General features: G+C 43.5%; 1 long non-coding RNA gene across 3 annotated transcripts; it reads left to right on the top strand.

Moving 5' to 3' along the window:
- Positions 1 to 3,242: 3,242 nt before the first annotated feature.
- LOC139037484 (uncharacterized) lies at positions 3,243 to 18,732 on the top strand. Of its 3 annotated transcripts, none has more exons than XR_011490341.1 (3): positions 3,243 to 3,446; positions 5,571 to 5,679; positions 18,217 to 18,732. It is a non-coding gene; the product is annotated as an uncharacterized lncRNA (long non-coding RNA). The 3 variants fall into 3 exon arrangements; XR_011490339.1 differs by lacking the exon at positions 18,217 to 18,732 and adding an exon at positions 12,253 to 13,144; XR_011490340.1 differs by lacking the exon at positions 18,217 to 18,732 and adding an exon at positions 7,874 to 8,134.
- Positions 18,733 to 19,796: the final 1,064 nt, after the last annotated feature.

Here is a 19,796-nt window from a genome sequence, read left to right as displayed (position 1 = left end):
ATGGCTGCGGTCACCATCCACAGTGAGTCACTCAGTGTGGCCAAAATAAAATAAAATAAAATGAGGAGACATCCAAATGATTCATCATCAGTAGACTGGAAACACAAAGTTGGATTATTTCTACAATAGGGCCCTATTGTGTTGTAAAAATGAATGGGTTAGAACCACACTCAATAATCTCAGGAGGCCAGAGGTGGGGGGCAGGAAGCAGGTGACAGAGTGAGAGGAAAACAGAGTGTGACTCCATTTCTATGAAGTTCAAAGACATGTAAATGACACAATCTATTATGTAGGGATACAAGCAAGTGAAATAAAGCTTTAAAGAAGGGCAAAGTGTGTTAATCACTCAGTCAAGTCTGACTCTCTGCAACCCCATGGACTGTAGCCTGCCAGGCTCCTCCCCTGTCCTTGGAATTCTCCAGGCAAAAAAGGCAAGGGAACCAGAAACACAGCTCAGAACCACAGGGTTCTGCCCAGGAGGGCGAGGCATGGATGGAATCAGAGCACTAGGGGTCTTTAAAGAGAGCCCCTCATTCTTTTTCTCCAGCAAGTGGTCATCCCGGTGTTCAGTGCATCTCAGTCACCCATAACTGAACTCATTTCTGTAATTTTTATTTTATATTGGAGTACAGTTGATTAACAATGCTGAACTAGTCTCAGGAGTACAGCAGAGTGATTCAGTTATGTGGATACATGTGTTTATTCTTTTTCAAATCATTTTCCCATTTAGGTTATTACAGAGTATTGAGCAGAGTTTCCTGTGCTATATAGGAAGTCTTTGTTGGTTATCTATAAATATTTAAATATAGCAGTGAATGCATGTCAATCCCATACTCCCAATCTATCCCCCTCCCCCCCCCACCGCCGCCACCCCCGCCACACACACACTTCTCTCCTGGTAACCATAAGTTTATTCTGTAAGTCTGTGAGTCTGTTTCTGTATTATAAATAAGTTCGTTTCTATCGTCTTTTTAAGATTCTGCCCATAACTGATATTATATATTTGTCGCTCTCTGTCTGACTTACTTCATTCAGTATAATAATCTCCAGGTCCATCCATGTTGCTGCAAATAGCATTATTTTACTCTTTTTAATGGCTGAGTAGTATTTCATTGTTTATATGTACCACATTTTCTTTATCCATTTGTCTGTTGATGGACATTTAGGTTGCTTCCTTGCTTTGTCTATTATAAACAGACCTGCAATGAACATTGGGATGCATGTCTTTTCAAATCATGTTTGTGTCCAGATATATGCCCAAGAGTAGGATTGCTGGGTCATATGATAGCTCTATTTTTAGTTTCTTAAGGACCTCCAGACAATTCTCCATAGTGGCGGCACCAATTTACATTCCCACCAACAGTGTAGGGAGAGTTCCTTTCTCTCCACACCCTCTCCAGCATTTATTGTTTGTAGCATTATTGACCTTTAAAACACCGTTTTGTGCCTAACCCCAAATTTACTCAAAATGATGAAAAACAAGAGATGTGAGCTGTGCCTCTATATCTGCCAACACCTTCCTCCTGCTCTTTCTTTTCAGGCCCCACCTCTGTCTACTTATCTGGGACATGATCAGACACAGTGGTTTTCAGGTATGTGCCTCTTGTGCCCTGGATCAAGTCCCAGTGGACCGTTTTAATTTTTAATCATTTCTAATCCAATCATTTCATTTTAGGTATATTTTCTCGAGGGGCTTCTCAGGTAGCACAGTGGTAAAGAATGGTAAAGAATCTCACTGCCAATGCAGGAGATGCAGGAGCCTTGAGTTCAATGCCTGGGCCAGGAAGATTCCCTTGGCGAAGGAAATGGCAACCCACTCCAGTATTTTTGCCTGGAAAATCCCATGGACAGAGGAACCTGGCAGGTTATAGTCCACTGGATCATAAAGATTTGGACACAACTTTGCAACTAAACCACAACATATTTTCTGTATTTGGTGTTAGTACTTTTTATACCCACAGAGTTTGAAAACCGAATTAAAAAAATCACTAAACTCTTCCTCAGGAAGTCTGCTGCTGCCAGTTCAGAGCCCTCAAAACACTTGGAGGGTCAGCAGGTCCAGAGGAGCTGAGGACAGTGTGGAACCCCAGGAGTACTCCCGGCCCCTGCCGGCTGCACAATAGCTGCTCCCCGCGGGAGAAAAGCACCCCCCCCTCCTCAGGGCCTTTGCTGGGGAAGGGATCCTGGGCTGAAGGCCTCTACATGACCCAAACTTCCAACAAAAAGGAATTATTGCTTCACTTGTGGCTCAGCAGGTAAAGAATCCATCTGCAATGCAGGAGACCTGCGTTTGATCCCTGGGTTGGGATCTGGAGAAGGGAAAGGCTATCCACTCCAGTATTCTGGCCTGGAGAATTCCATGGACTGTATAGTCCGTGGGGTTGCAAAGAGTCAGACATGACTGAGCCACTTTCACTTTTCATGATTCCTTAGTAGTGCTTTATTAATATTTTAAGGACTTGCCTGGTGGTACAGTGGATAAGAATCCACCCGCCAATGCAGGGGACACTGGTTCGATCCCTGATCTGGGAAGATTGCATATGCTACAGAAAACTAAAGACCATGCACCACAACTACTGAAGCCCATGAGCCTAGAGTCCGTGCTCCGCAACGAGAGAAGCCACTGCAATGAGAAGGCCACGCACCCCAACTAGAGAGGGACCTCTCACAGCAACAAACACCTAGTGCAACCAAAAATAAATAAATAAGTTATAAAAAATATTTTAATATTATGCATCATTCCACAAAAACAAACAATGGTGTTTTGTTTGACTTTATTATCAAAATAACATCAGGAAAGTTTGGTGTGGGGGCAACTGGGGAACTACCGACAATTCCACCTCTTAAATATTGTTTTCTAGACTTAGGTGGTATTTTGCCCAAAACACTCATTTGTTTTTGAGATTATAGGTTGGGAATACTTAATGATATGAAAAGATCTTCAGAGTATGTTTTTAAGTGTAAAAAAAAAAAAAAAGTAAGCTACTTAATGTAAACTCCTCTAACATTGTTCAAAACAGGGTAATGCCTGTCAAAGGCCAGTATCAGGTCCCTTCCACACACCCAAGGACTGAAAATGATTGAAGACAAGAAGTCTATTCTCCGAAGAACCACATCCTATAGAGCCGCAGCCAGCCTGGGTACAACTGGGGACCAAAATAGACATGAATCCACCCCCTCTTTCCTGCCCCTTGCCCTTTAAAACTCAATAAAAAACTGAACCCCTCACCCTTCAGGGCCAATACCACTCTATGCATCTGCCCCCTTTCCTTCTTTGGAAAGGAAATAAAAAGCTCTTTTTTTCTCTCCTTGTTAATACCTCTGCGAATTCTTTCACAATCTAAGATTTTTGGTGAGCTGTATGGAAAATCGTCACTATCCAAATTCCTTTCACCTCAAGTTCCAGCTCAGGCTTCTTCATCATCCAGCAAGACATCCATCAAACTGTAAGTTATTCCTTTGACAGGGTTTTCTTGGGAAAATAGTGGCAGAATCAAGGTGGCAAAAAGTCCAACATTGGATCTATCACCACCTAGGTTGGAATTTGGCCTTGGGGGACGACTCCCGTTCATCTTCCTCTTGTCCTTGATTCATCATCTCAGAGTCAGGGCCACTTGACTCCAGGATGAATCCTTGTAGGAGATGCTCCTTCTGAATTCCAGGACTCCCATAATGGCCTCTGTCCTCAAAATTTTCTCTTTATGCTTCTTCCTAAATTGTCATTATGTGCAACTGTCAATGTGCTGTGGTGAAAGACTCCCCTTGGGATATTTTCCTCAAACATTGGAAAGATCTCAAATTAGATGACCTCAGACCCAAACAAATGGTCTTCTTCTACAACACGGCTTGGCCTTGATATAAATTGAGTGACCAAGAGGTCTGGAGCAAGGATGGCTCTCTCAACTATGATGCTATTCTCCAACTTGATCTTTACTGTCACTGCCTTGGCAAATGGTCTGAAATTCCTTATGTCCAGGCCTTCTTTCAACTCCCCCAAGACCCCAAGTGTGGTCCTCTTGCTGCATGCTATTATTAATGCCTATCTCACTTCCCCCTAAATGGCAACCCACTCCAGTGTTCTTGCCTGGGAAATCCCACGGATGGAGGAGCCAGGCAGACTACAGTCCATGGGGTCGCAGAGTTGGACACGACTGAGCGACTTCACTTCACTCACTTCTCCCTTTCTCAGATCCTGAGCATCTCCCTATTTCCACTCCTGCCCTCCTTAACCCCCCACTTAGCCACATCCTCCTCCTCCCCTTCACCTCACTGAATCTCCTTCTTTAAGTCAGGACTCCTCTCCTGGACCCCCAGCACCCTCTCCTTCCCTAGCACCAGCCTCTCCTCTGCGGGCCTCTAGTTCTTCTCGCCTTCATCACACCCAATCTGGATGTTCTCTTCAGCCTTCTCTGGAGCCAGCAGCCCACCGATGGCCCTTACATGAAGCAGCTGGTTCTGAAGGAATCATTTGCATTTCTGTTCATTTTCCTGTGTCTGAGTTGTCCCTCACTGACCTCAAACTAGGCCATTTCTCAGAAGAGCCCACCAAATTTACTAAAGAATTTGAATATCTTACTTTAAGACCTTTCTTGACTTGACTTATATATCATTATCTCCACTTGCACGAATACCATAGAAAGACCTAGAATCTGGACTAAAGCTCAGGAATTTGGGGACAGGCTTAACGGGCACCAACCCAGCGTTTATGCACCAGAAGCCACAGTGCTCCCTGACGTTGGCCCCAGCTGGAACTATCAGGAAGGATCCCAAGAAAGACATCGATAGAACCATATGCTTACTTGCTTCATTGAAGGCATGAAAAGGGCCACCACCAAGGCCATAAACAATGACAAAATTAAAGAAATGACTCAGGCCCAGAGGAAAACCCCAGTCTTTTCCTGTCGTAACTTTCAGAGGCTTTATGCCTTTTCACCAATTTAGATTTAACCTCTGAAGAGGCAAGACAATCTTGGCGATGCATTTCATCTCCCAGTCAGCCCCTGATATCTGTCACAAACTCCAGAAATCAGAGAAGGGCCCTCAGACTCCCCAACCCGAACTAACCAACCTGATGTTTGAGGGCTTTGATAAGCAAGATGAGAATGGATGAGACGAAAAGAGGGAGCAAGGCCCATGATGGTCTCAAGAGCAGAAACAATCTTTCAAACAATTGCCTCCACAATCAGAGGTGCCCTTTGAAGGGCATGGCAACCCATTCCAGTATTCTTGCCTGGAGAATCCCATGGACAGAAGCGGCTGGCGGGCTACAGTTCATGGGGTCACAAAGAGTCAGACACAACTGAGTGGCTAACTTTTGGAATAACACATGCCCGAGTCCCCTCAACCAACAAAGAAAACACCAACTGGGCCCCAGTGCTGGCTCCTGCTTCAGCTGCAAACAACGAAGCCCTGGAATGGAGATTTTCCCAGGAAAATGTACCTCCAGGACTGTGCCCCCTTTGTGAACTAACAGGGCACTGGAAGCAGGATTGCCCACTCCTTGATAAGAGGGAACAGAACCTCCTTCCAGAGCCAGGGAACCCTCCTGAATGGATTCCTTCCATCCCCAGAAATCGTCAAGGACTTCTACAGTCTCCAGACTGATGGCCCTGACCTAGGACGTGGCTCCACGACATAAGATTGATGCAGCCGAGCCTTGGGTAACTCTATCCATAGTAGGTAAGAAAATCAATTTCTTAATCAGTACTGGAGAAGAGAGGTTAAGAGAACCTTCTCTTCTTGAATTTTTGGGCCCCTTGATTTCCTCACTGATCACCATCATTGGCATAGAAGGCAAACCTCATCCCATACTCCAAACCTCTGACTTACCATGCTCACTGGGAGATCAGATCTCTCATTCTTTCCTTGTCCTTCCCAATTGTCCCACCCTTCTCCTAGGCAGGGACCTTATGACCAAACTAGGGACTCAACTAATTCTCCAGCCACAAGCCTCCTTCCTCCGCGTCTTAGGAGACCTTCCCGCTGATGCTCAGCCCTCCAATCTCCCACCAGAAATACAGACTCCCTTAATGCTGTGTGACATTGATACCCCGGGAGGGTCTCTCACCTAACTCCTGTCACTATCACGAGACCCCTCTCTCGCTTTCCCCACCACTCCCAATATCCTATAAAACTGGAAGTTCTATGTTTTTCTTTCCTGTTTTTTTTTTTTTTTTTTGCTGTGGTGGGTCTTCTGTTTTTTTTTTTTTTTAAGATTTATTTACTGTTTATTTTTGGTTGTGCTGGGTTTTCATTGCTGCATGTGGGCTTTTTCTAGTTGCAGGGAGTGGGGGCTACTCTCTGCTTGTAGTGCGTGGACATCTTACTGCGGTGGCTTCTCCTGTTGCGTAGCATGTGTTCTAGGACTCATGGGCTCCAATAGCTGCAGCGCGTGGGCTCAGCAGTTGTGACGCACAGGTTTATTTGCCCCTCGGCATGTGGAATCTTAGTTCCTGGACCAGGGATTTAAGTTGCATCCTGTGCATTGAAAGGCAGATTCTTAACCACTGAGCTACCAGGAAAGTCCCCAGATGGGAAGTTCTTAGGGGACTCAAACCCCTCACTGCCCTTAAAGCTTCTCTTAACCCCTCTTCTCCATTCCACTAACTTAGAATTGGCCCTAAAAGATCACCACGCTCTGTCTTATTTGCAAGCAAATAAACCCCCAAGGACATCATCTAACCAACCCACCAATTAAGGGGACAGCTGCCAGGCCAGGAGTGGCAATTAGATTTCACCCATATGCCCATTCATTAAAAATGCAAATAGCTGTTAACACTTATAGACACTTTCTCTAGGTGGATTGACCTTCCCCACCACACCTGAAAGGGCCTCTGAAGTAACTCGGCTTCTTCTTCAAGAAAATCCCTAGATTCATTCTTCCCACCTCTCTTCAGAATGGCAATGGCCCAGTTTTCACCTCTTAAATTACCCAACAGGTGTCTCAAGTTTAGGTATTAAATATACATTACATGCAGCCTGGCATCCTCAATCTTAAAAAAAAATAATAATAGAAAAGGCTCACTCCTCCAAGTTTGCCTTGGAGCTTAATCAGAGCTGACTAGAACTCCTCCCCTAGTCCCTTTTCCAACTCCAGGTTATTCTGAGGCCCCTTTATACCTCTATCCCTTTGAATTCATGTAAGGATGCCCACAAAGCCTCCTCCTCTGGACTCTTACCTTCCAGCCCTAAAACTAACCTGCAGTCTTTACAAACCCACGCTAATAAATACCTACCCCAACCTCAGGACTTGCCACTGTCTACAGTCCTACAACCTGGGGACTGGATCCTGTTAAAGGACCTCCCCAGACATACCACACCCTTCCTACTCCCGTATAAGGGTCCATTTCAGGTACTACTCAGAACTCTGACAGCAGACAAGGTCTCAGGACACCCACCCTGGATCCATCTGCCGCAACTCATGCCTACTGATCCCCACTGGGGCCCTCAACACAGGCCCTCTACTCCTGTCAGCAGTTACCTGACACAAGACTACAGACTTACCAGAACCCAGACCACCAAAACTGTGAGCACAACTCACAATTAATATGCCTGAATGGGCTGTCACACTCCTTGTTTTCTTACTTCTCCTTCTGTACTTAATGATTGTTTTACCTATACTTTGCCTTTTTCCTGGGGAGAGTATCATTCAACCCAAAACAACCTACACGGCCCCCCACCAGGTAGGGACAGCTCTACACCCCCATTCAGCAGGAAGAAGTTACATAAGATATGACCGCCGCTACAATTCCCAATAAATGAGCCAACTGGGTTACACATAAACTTAAGAATGAGTTAATATTCAGAGAGGGGAAATGGAAACCCATCTAACATTGTTCAAAATAGAGTAATGCCTGTCAAAGGCCAGTATCAGGTCTCTTTCAGACATCCAAAGACTGGAAAATGACTGAAGACAACAAGTCTATTCTCAGAAGAACCACATTCTATAGAGGAACGGCCCCACCTGGATACAACTGGGGACCAAAATAGACATGAACCCACACCTTCATTCCTGCTCCTTGCCCTTTAAAAACCTAATAAAAGACTCAACCCCTCATTCTTCAGGGCTGCTCGATGCCTCTGGCTCCTTCCCTCCCTTGGAAAGAGAATTTAAAAACTCTCTTTTTTTCCCTTATTAATATTTTTGTGAATTCTTTCACAACCTGCATCAATTCACCTAACATTTTACAGTATGTTCAAAAAGATGTCTGTCCATTTGTAGGAGGAGGGAATTCCTAGATAAATATGTAAGTGAAGGCCACATTCATATTTTTGATGAATATGGCCTAAGAATTTCATTTCTAGGTTTACACCCAAGAGAAATGAAAAGATGTCCACACAAAAGCAAGTATGTGAAAGGTCATACAAGCATCAATCATAATAGCCCAAAATAAGAAATAACCCAAATGTCTACCAACTGTTAAATGGATAAATAAAAAATGTGGCATATCCATAGAGTAGATTATTATTTTACAACGAAAAATAAATTAAGTATTGACGTATACTAAAACATGGATGAACTTTGAAAAGATAATGACAAGTAAAAGAAGCTAGACATAAAATGTCACATATTATATGATGTCATGTGTATGAAACATCCAGAATGAGCAATTTTTTCAGAGACAGAAAATAGAAAATAGGTTGCTTAGGGCTGGGGAGAATGGGGATTATTTGCTACCAGGTTGGTTTCTTTTATTGAGGAGATTCAGGTCAGGTCAGGTCAGTCGCTCAGTCATGTCCGACTCTTTGCAACCCCATGGACTGCAGCATGCCAGGCCTCCCTGTCCATCACCAACTCCCGGAGTCCACCCAAACCCATGTCCATTGAATCAGTGATGCCTTCCAACCATCTCATCATCTGTCGTCCCCTTCTCCTCCTGTCCTCAATCTTTCCCAGCATCAAAGTCTTTTCCAATGAGTCAGTTCTTTGCATCAGGTGGCCAAAGTATTGGAGTTTCAGCTTCAAAATCAGTCCTACCAATGAACACCAAGGACTGATCTCTTTTAGGATGGACTGGTTGGATCTTCCTGCAGTCCAAGGGACTCTCAAGAGTCTTCTCCAACACCATAGTTCAAAAGCATCAGTTCTTCGGCACTCAGCTTTCTTTATAGTCCAACTCTCACATCCATACATGATCACTGGAAAAACCACAGCCTTGACTAGACGGACCTTTGTTGACAAAGTAATAAATATTCTAAAATTAGATTATGGTAGTGACTGCAAATACTTCTGTTGTTCAGTCGCTAAGTCATGTCTGACTCTTTGTGACCACATGGATTGCAGCACGCTAGGTTCCCCTGTCCTTTACTGTCTCCCGGACCTTGCCTAAACTCATGTCCATTGAATTGTTGATGCCATCCAGCCATCTCATCCTGTGTCATCCCCTTCTCCTCCTGCCCTCAATACTTCCCAGTGTCAGGGTCTTTTCCGATGTATCAGCTCAATGTATCAGGTGGCCAATGTATTGGAGCTTCAGCTTCAGCATCGGTCCTTCCAATGAATGTTCAGGGTTGATTTCCTTTAGGATTGACTAGTTTTACCTCCTTGCTGTCCAAGGGACTCTCAAGAGTCTTCTTCAGCACCACAAGTCAAAAGCATCATTTCTTCGGCACTCAGCCTTTTTTTACAGTACAACTCTCACATCTGTACAGGACTACTGGAAAAATCAAAGCTTTGACTATATGGGCCTTTGTTGGCAAAGTGATGTCTCTGCTTTTTAATATGCTGTCTAGGTCTGTCATAGCTTTCCTTCCAAGGAGCAAGCATCTATTAATTTTGTGTCTGCAGTCACCATCCACAGTGATTTTGGGCTATAAGTGGGTGAATTCTCTATTTTTATTTATTTATTTTTAATTGGAGGATAACTGCTTTACAATTCTGTGCCAGCCTCTGCTATACAACACAAATCAGCCGTAATTACGCAAATATCCCCTCCCCCCTGGGCCTCCCTCTCCTCTCCCACCCTACCCCTCCAGGTCATCACAGAGCAGCAGACTGGGCTCCCTGCACTATACAGCAGCCTCCTATTAGCCATCTATTTTACACATGATAGTATATGGAGAAGGAAGTGGCACCCCACTCCAGTACTCTTGCCTGGAAAATCCCATGGACAGAGGAGCCTGGTAGGCTGCAGTCCACGGGATCGTGAAGAGTCGGACACGACCGAGCAACTTCACTTCCACTTTTCACTTTCATGCATTGGAGAAGGAGATGGCAACCCACTCCAGTGTTCTTGCCTGGAGAATCCCAGGGACGGGGGAGCCTGGTGGGCTGCCATCTATGGGGTCGCACAATGTCGGACACGATTGAAGAGACTTCACAGCAGCAGCAGCAGTATATGTATATCAATACTACTTTCTCAATTTGACCTACCCTCTCCTTCCCCTGCTGTGTTCACAAGTCCATTCTCTACGTTTGTATCTTTTGTGCAAATAGGTTCATCAGTACCATTTTTCTAGATCCCATATATATGTGCTAATTTGGCTTTCTCTTTCTGACTTACTTCACTCTGCATAACAGGCTCTAGCTTCATCCACATCTCTAGAACAGACTCAAAATCATTCTTTTCTATGGCTGAGTAATATTCCATTGTATGTACGTACCACAACTCATCTGTTGGTGGACATCTAGGTTGCTTCCATGTCATGGCTATTGTAAATAGTGCTGCAATGAACATTGCGGTACATGTGTCTTCTTGAATTATGTTTTTTTTCAGGGTATATGCCCAGTAGTGGGATTGCTAGGTCATATGGCAGTTTTATTCCTACTTTTTTTTGAAGAAATCTCCACACTGTTCTCCATAATGGCTGTATCAAGTTACATTCCCACAACAATGCAGAGAGTTTCCCTTTTCTCCACATCATCCTCTCCAGCATTTATTGTTCGTAGACTTTTTAAAAAACATTTATTTAGTTAGTTGTGGCATGTGGGACCTAGTTCCCTGACCAGGGATTGAACCCAGGCTACCTGCACTGGGAGTGCAAGTCTTAACCACCGGACTACCAGGGAACTCCCTGTTTGTAGATTTTTTTTTTTTTTTTTGATGATGGCCATTCTGGTCGGTGTGAGGTAATACCTCATTATAGTTTTAGTTTGCATTTCTCTAATCATGAGTGATGTTGAGCATCTTTTCATGTGTTTATTGGCCATCTGCATGTCTTCTTTGGTGAAATGGATGAATTCTCTATTATGCAAATTCTACCTCAATAAAGTTGCTAAGAAAAAAAAAAATCACAAATTGTTAATAGGACTGTCCACAGGATGATGTGTGGGTGTAATTTGCTTCTTTTCACTTGTCTATATTTTCTGAATTTCTGACTACTTTTTAAAAGGAAAAGGGTTATAATTAAAAGATTGTTTCACAGTGACTATGCACATCAATATTCTTTCTTTGTTTCTTTTGTCCTGACTATGGTTCACAACCTTCAGACTGCTTTCTGAAAACAAAAAGATTTTTTTCTTCATGTAATACCAATCAATAAACATTTATTAAGGCCTTATTGGGTCTTACCATATACTCTTAAAACAGTGAAAATGTTAGTCGTTCAGTCATGCCCGATTCTTTGTAACACCATGGACTGTAGCCTACCAGGCTCCTCTGTTGATGGAATTCTGCAGGCAAGAATAATGGAATGGATAGCCATTCCCTTTTTCCAGGAGATTGTCCCAACCCAGGGATAGAACCCGGGTCTCCTGTGTCTCCTGCATTGCAGGCAGATTCTTTACCTGCTGAACCATCAGGGAAGACTTTTCACCTCACAGACTAGCAAAAAACAAAATGCTGACATTACCAAATGTTGGGAGAGATGTAGAAATGTGAACTTTTGATGACAGCGGAGTCATGGAATTTGATATGGTTGTTGCTGGCCAAAATTTTGACTTTCTCTGCCCATCAAAGCCAAATAAAAAATATTAAGACTTAGGCTCTTGATTTCTTTCTCTGGCCTTGTTTCAATGACAGTCATAGGCTGGCTTCAGTAACCCAGTAATTGAGTCTGGCAGTTTGGTGGCTCTGCGGAACTTCCTTCTGATGTGTAACTACAAGAGGAAGGGTGTTGTAAGGGTAAACACCAGATACAGGATGTATTTAGCATAGCGTCAAAGGCTAACAGGTTCGAAATGTAGCTCCTGCAGAGCTATGAGGCAGAAAAGCAAACTTATTTACAGACATTCAGAGTTAGGAGCAGTTAAAGTAAAAAAAACTAGAAATGTTCAGGCCTGCTCACTGTTCTCTTTATCTCCTTTATTCTCAGGAAAAGAAAAGGAAAAAAAAAAACTCAACCCTCTTCTTTTTCCTCTTCACTGCAACATGGTCACTTGAGCAATGTCTGTGAAAATGTTATTTATTCGGACCAATTGACTCAGCAGTTCAAAGTCTAGAAATCTGCTGTACAGAAACACTTGGGCACGCAGGAGGTTTGTTGCAGCCCTACCATAAGAATGAAAATGTGGGAACAACATCACTGTCCATTGTCGGCACACTAATTAAATCCTGAGTGACATTTGAACTGTGATATTCAGGGCAACCTTTAGAAGAGCAAGGACAGATGAACTGCAGCGGTGTACCTGGGAAGATAGGAATGATACATGGAGGGTGCGTGGAAGACAGCAAATTGTACAACGTGTCTACCATTATTCTGTTTCCTTTTTTTTTTTAAGTAGGTAACCACCTCTGTATGAATATGAATATGTTTCTTGGAACGTATCTGAAGGGTCGCACACCAGACTTTTAACAGTGGGAAGAAAAGTAGGAAGGAAAGGGAAGATTCTGTTTTGAAATTTTTTATAATCAGCATAGAGTATTTCTGTTATTTTAAAAAGCAAGTGTCTGGGACTTCCCAGCTGGCCCACTGGTTGAGAGTGTGCCCGCCAATGCAGGGACACAGGTTTGAGCCCTGGTCCGGGAAGATTCCAGCTGCTATGGGGCAACAAAAACCCCATGTGCCGCAACAGCTGAAGCCCACACACTCTAGAGGCCATGCTCAGCAACAAGAGAAGCCACAGCAATGAGAAGCCCTCACATCACTGCTCGGGAGTAGCCCCTGCTCATAACGACTAGAAAAAACCTTTACAGAAACCAAGACCCAGTGCAGCTAAAAATAAATAAATTTGAAATAATAATTTTTTAAACAGTAGAAAGACACTCAATTGATTCTTTTCTGCCCTTAAAAGGAAAGAAACTGGAAGCATCTTTAAAAATATAAACTGCTAGAATTTTATATTGAGAATTGTCATATGGATCACATAACATACTACTCACACACACGCTGTCCACCCCCAGCACTTCCTTTCCTCCTGAGAACTGTTCAGTGATCTCTGTAGTTTTTACCATCAACTGATCATCTGTGTATTTACAGGTGTATTTTCTATTTCTGCACCAGAGTATAAGCAACCTGAGGGCCAGAACTTTGCCCTCTGGCAGACAATTTTGTTTTCTGTTCTAACTCCAATTCCTGATTTATAGCAGGACCTCAGTAAATATTTGTTGAATGAACCTTGACCAGCAGAGGAAGGGCGAGGTAACTTCAGAGTATGCAGCTTGCATATTTCATCACAAATCAGAAATTAAAGGTTTTGCTACCCCAGTAAAGACATTGTCAGGAGGGAAAACTTTACTCTCTTGTGTTCTATGATTGTGTGTGTGAAAGTGGCTCAGCTGTGTCCACTCTTTGCAACCCCATTGACTGTAGCCTGCTAGGTTCCTCTGTCCATGGAATTCTCCAGGCAGGAATACTGGAGTGGGTTGCCATTTCCTTCTCCAGGGGGATCTTCCCGACTCAGGGACAGAACATGAATCTCCTGCATTGCAGGCAGATTCTTAAATGTCGGAGCCAACAGTTCTGTGATTGGTGGTGGTAGTGGTGCTTTAGTAGCTAAGTCATGTCCGACTCTTGCGACCTCATGGACAGAGGAGCCTGGCAGGCTACAGTCCATGGGATTCTCCAGGCAAGAATACTGGAGTGGGTCCTGCAAATTAAAACTGACAACAGATTAGCAAGAGAAAAAGGGTTTTATTCCCGTATATAACGAATTTGCAGAAAAACGTAACTCAAAGTGATTAGCACTGGGGGCTTATATACCATTTTAATAGGGAAAGAGAAGGGAGGGAAGGGAGAGTAGATAGAATATATGACAGTTTTATGACAATGTCTGTTTATAAGAGTTGATCATCCCTGGTTAACCCTAAAGAGGAAATTTATGAAAAACTGAGTTATTTGGGGGAGCTTCTGCTTTGGGACAGATAAGGGAGTTCAGAAGAAAAAAAATCTGGTTCTCAAATGCCTTCAGCTCAAAATAATTCTCATGCCGCAGTGGCTTATGGTGGATTCCTTCAACATTTAATTTTGCATCACAGCTGTGTATGCTTTTGTACAGTCAGCCAGCTCAGGGGCCCTGAAGGCAGGAACCATATCTGACTCATCTTAGAATCCCCAGCACTGAGCTAGTAGGTGGAAGGTATTTAATAAACATCACTGCGTGAGAAGCTTTTCTGAATAGCTCATCTGTAAGGCAAGCAAGAAAGGGAACAACCTAAGAACAACCTAAAACTCTGTGAACATACACATAAATATACTTCTTTACTGGGCAAAAATCCCAAATTCAAAAGGGGTATAAAACCCTCCCTCAAAAGGTAAAAAATACCAGTTTGGCTGGTAGTGTCAACTAAAAAACTATGCGCAACACAAAAGTTGAGTTAGGTTTTATTCGGTGGGAATGTTAGGACTCCAGCCTAGGAGACAGTATCTTTGGTGACTCCAAGGAGGCAGGGAAGGTGCCAATCCATATGCAAGTTTGCAACAAGGAGAAGGTAATCTGAATATTAAAAGTTACTTTTAATTAAGAGAAAACTAAATCTCTCACGTGAAGAGATTTAGCTATCTTTTATGTATGGGAAGATGCAAGCATCTGGGCTTGCTGAAATCATTTCTTTCATATGCATGTAGCTATCTGGGGCCAATCCTACTTTCTTTATTGTTCACATACTAATTTCTTGTTAACCGTTAGAGACGGTGAATGTAGCGGATGGCCACCTCTCACAATCCCCCCAGCTCTTCAGAGCTTACCAGGGAGGAAGGAGCTGATGACTTCCAAATAGCTGGCTTTGTTTCACCTGGGCTCAGAAATTTGCATTTGGAAAAGCCTTGTTTACTGGTAGAGCAGAAAATATTCCATTTCACAGTAGAAATTGATGTCTTTTCTTTCCCCTTGCAGTTATATTCTTCCAGCATATTTATTATAGGTTCTGACCCAAAGCATTGCTGCAAATCAAATAAGCAGAGGGGTAATTCTTCCTGCTAAGAAGGGGGACCCTTCCCTACCTACTTCCATAAGATGCTGTGCTAAGGTCCTGACTGTTTTTCAGGGGAGTAAAATGCAGGAATCAAAGACTTTGATGTACACTTATAGCTACACACACCCTACACCCAACACACATGCAACACTTGCCTGGCACAGGAAAGGGCTGGGAGCCAGGACAACCCACGTGAGAGGCCTCTTGCCTCCTCCTTCCAAGGACATCTCCTGAGAAGCTGGGAGAAGAGGAGAGAAAATGAACGGGTTCTTTCAGAGAGTATGGAGAGATTTGCAACTCATGTAACAGAATTCCTGAGTTTAAAGTTTGAACACTATGATGACCTGAGGTGAGGGAATAGTGACAGTTTACAGAACTCACAGAAAAGTTAATTCATTTGTTCCAGTGATATAGATATTCCAAGAAGGAATTAATCAGGGTGACCTTGGGAGTAGAGAGGGCCATGGACCTTTTCAGGAATTTAAAGCAGAAGCCTTAGCCACAGAAAATATGCACAGCCACCTCACTTTTGTACACAGTTTGGGGCATTCCTTGGACCTCTGACAGCTCATTTGTGGGACTCTTGCCCAGATTAAGAAACTGTGCTTTGCAGTAAATGGGACATAGTATATTGACTCTTCTGAGAAATAAGAATAAATTAAAGTCATAGTACAAGAAGCACTGCCAAGACATAAGCCCCTGTCTGTGGAGCTGGTATCTATGGGTCTGGCAGGAGTAAAACTCTGTCCAGAGTAAACCCAAAGACACCATTAAGATGGAACCAAGAGACACCCTTGGCATCACATTAGCAAGACCCGGGACCAGGTCCAAACAGGGCGGACTTTAATTGAAAACAGAAGCATCTTTGTCTTTGCTGAATCATCTTTGTCTTTCCTGGATTCAAAAAGCTGTTTGCAATGAATGGAATAAGAGGCAGGAGACTGGAATATTAATTCTCAGCCTTGCTTTTCTTGTTTTTTTTTTTTAACTTTTTTTAAAATGGTTTTTATGTTGTCGGGTTTTTTTTTATATATATATTGAGATCAGCCTTGGGGTTTTTATTTTTTCTTTTTTTTAAGCTCAAGGTAAGTTTCACAGATGATTTAAAGCTATTCTAAAAATCTCAAAAGGAATAAAAGTAAATTAATATATATATATACACATATATATGTGTATTTGCATACCATGGAGTGAGTGCAGACCCCAGACTCACCCCAAACAGCTCCCAGTGGCAGGAACTGCATGTTGTTTTGGAAAAGATTCTATTTTCTCCTAAATTGAGCAGCTCCTCAGCCTCCCTGGACATTCTCTCTGTAATCCTCGTCCTCATTTCTGGAGCCACTGATATTAAATGTATGCCCTTTGCTGCCTAATAATCCTGCAACCAAACCTTTTATGGTTTTCAAGACCCAGCAAATCTTTCCTCCCAGGGAGGAGGAGGAGGGCTGTGGTACTTCAGCCTCAGCCCCCAGTCCTACTTCTCTTGGGAGGTCTACGCGGGCTTGTTACTCAGACCTGAGCTCTCTTCCCAGACCTTCACACTAGACGGGCATCTTCTACTAAATATTTAAATATTAGCAGCCACATCACCCTGGGCCAGGAATTAAGGTGAAGCAAATGAAGCGTTTGCCTTGGGCAAAAAATTCAAGAGTGCCAAGAACCACAGAAATCAAGAGAGTTCATATTTTGAAATATCAACACCGAAAATCCACAATGAGCAAAATATCAAAATTTTAAATAAGAACCTGATGCAAGAGGAAATATATATAACCCCCAGTACATTTTAATGTATTCTTAATAGTTGATTGTTTTCCAAATATCAAAATGGTTGAAAAAATATTTAAAAATTGGAAAGTAGGCATATTAAAACTCACATTACTTGAAGTTTACATATTTTACTTATACCAAAAAAATTTATTATAATTTTACTTTCCTGGCTGTAACGGAAGAAACCTCATCAATAATCTTTTCCAAATCTTGTATAATATGCACACTATTGTTAGGAGAAGCACACTCTGCAACCCCCCACCCTGGCCAGGCATCATAGTAACCACTTGTGTGAGTTGTTTTACGACAGGAGGTCCTGGTAAGGAACATGGAATGAGTAAGCCACCACCAACCGGAAGCGTTCGGGAAAGGTCAAAAGGTGACACCACATGTCCAACCATCTCCCAAAATCCTTCTTGCTGGCATCCATCCTCCCTGAGCAAGGCATGCACCACCAGGAAGGACCCTGAGTCAGAGTGATTGGTCAGAGACAACCCAGAAACTAATCCCTTCACCATAAAACCGAAGACTGAGCCAGGTGGCAGAGAAATCCTCCTGGGTTCCCTTCGCCTACTGCTTTCTGCCCAAGCATCCCTTCCCAATAAAATCTCTTGCTTTGTCAGCACATGTGTTTCCTCAGACAATTCATTTCAGGGTATTAGACAAGAACCCACTTTCAGGCCTTGGAAGGGGTCCCCCTTACTGCAACAGTATTGTGATGACCAATCACACCCCCACAAGGCTTACATTGAACTAAGTTTGAAAGCAGGGTCATCGCATGCATGCCTTCAGACTGCAACACCCAAGGGTACTGCCTCTAAAGAGTCATCATTTCCATCACAGCCATCTTTCTTATTTTGACATTTTGATATTTTTATTGCAACTATAGAATCCTAAGATGGAAGCAAAAAGTCTCAAGGAAGAGGTGGCTTTTTGTGATCCCCACACACGTGCCTCCTGGCCCAAGGGCAGCCCTGCTCTCATGAGTTTTGTCCCATTGATGCCTGCTTGCCCCTCTTCCTTGATACTTGGTGCTTATCTTCCCAGTCTTATTTAGTAGTTATTGATTTTATCACAAACTCTCTTCAAGGAATCTCAGACTCTTTTTTGGACGTAGGTGGGGTAGATATAAATAATTTTATGCTTTGCCCACATTCAGATCATCTGCAAAAACCATCAGCTCGGCTTGCAAATACATCTGGAATCCAATCGCTTCTCCTGTCGCTGCTGTTACCAGCCCAGAGACCAATGGAGCCATCATCTCTCCCCTAGACAGGCCTCCTGCTTCCAGCCCTGCCCCCATGGAAGGCTGTTTCCTTGGTGGCCCCAAAGAGCCCTCCTCCCAGTATCCACTCTGGTGGGTAGCCCCTCCCACACTGATACTAGGCTTGATCATATGACCTGCTTCAGCCAATGGAACATCAGCAAGAGGTATCTCCATCAGCTCTTCACACTGAGACTTGTCCTTTTGAATGGATGCTTCTTGGGCTACAGCTACCATCAAAGAAGTGGGGGCAGACAAGGGGTGGGCTAAATTTCTCTATAAAGTTTAGATTAAGCTTTGCAAGTCTGTTGTGACTACTCAGCTTTGCCACTGTAGCTTGAAAGCAGCCACAGACAATATGTAAACAAAGGTACATGGCTGTGTTTCAATAAAACTTTACTTACAAAAACATATTTGGCCCATGGGCCATAGTTTGTTAACTCCTAAGCTAGACTACCAATTAAGGAGGGGCTGCAGGGAGATACCCTGCAAGTTAGGAGGTCGTACCAGGTTGAATAGTGTCCCCCAAAACTTCACATCTGCATAGAACCTGTGAATGTGACCTTCTTTGTAAATACAGTCTTTGCAGATGTAATCAAATTATGATAAGGTCATATTGGATTAAGGGGGCCTTTAAGTCCAATGTGACTTGCTTATAAAAAGAGAGAAAAGGAGTGGTGCTAATCCTTGGTTCACTCAGTTGCGTTGAGGTGGCCAAAGCCTGACTAGTCTTGAAGCCCTTCCAAAGGCTCTGTGAGAGTGGCAGGCACACATAAACCCCTCTAAGGGGGCACTTTATTGGTCTGGCAGCCTGCTTGGCTGTCTGCTGCAAATCCTGAGTCAGCCCTTCACTAGGGCAGCTGTCTGGCCCAACTCTGCTGATCTGTGAATTTACAGCTGCCTGTTCTTGCCACCCTCATCCAGGGGCAAGCCTTCAGTCTGAGATCAGCCCCTTAGGAGACCCATGCAGCTGGGTCTCAATTCCCCCAATCTACATTGCTCTTCTGGCCACAAGAATATCCCAACAGACTCTGACAAATGCTGTCCTGAAATCTACTCTCTCCCTACTTTCCTGGCTACCAGGAAACAAACAAACAAACACATAAGTCAGGGAATTCCAACATAGAAGCTCTGCAGACTTTGCTTCATGGGAACTGTCAAGGGTTGGAGAAAATCAGAGTTTCTACCCTTTTGTTTAGGAAATGCTAGCAATGCCACCACAAGTGTGGGATTGGGGACATTTTGTAACTGGAACTCAAACTGCCATGTGGTGTAACTGCCACACCCACTCTGCAGGCTGCTCTCTTCTTCCGGCTGCAAACCTTTAGAGAGAACACCGCAGACATGAGGTCTTCCTGAGTCCTATTTCTCAAAACCTGATGCTGCTGTGGTTAAATTCTGTGCATGGCTATAGTTTGGAGAAGTAAATAGCAACCCACTCTGTTATTCTTGCCTGGGAAATCCCATGCACAGAG

The sequence above is a fragment of the Odocoileus virginianus genome, chromosome 11, assembly GCF_023699985.2.
Source record: "Odocoileus virginianus isolate 20LAN1187 ecotype Illinois chromosome 11, Ovbor_1.2, whole genome shotgun sequence".
In the NCBI taxonomy this organism is placed as follows: Eukaryota; Metazoa; Chordata; class Mammalia; order Artiodactyla; family Cervidae; genus Odocoileus; species Odocoileus virginianus.
Note: the sequence above shows the minus strand (reverse complement) of the source record. Positions and strands in the feature narration are given on the sequence as shown.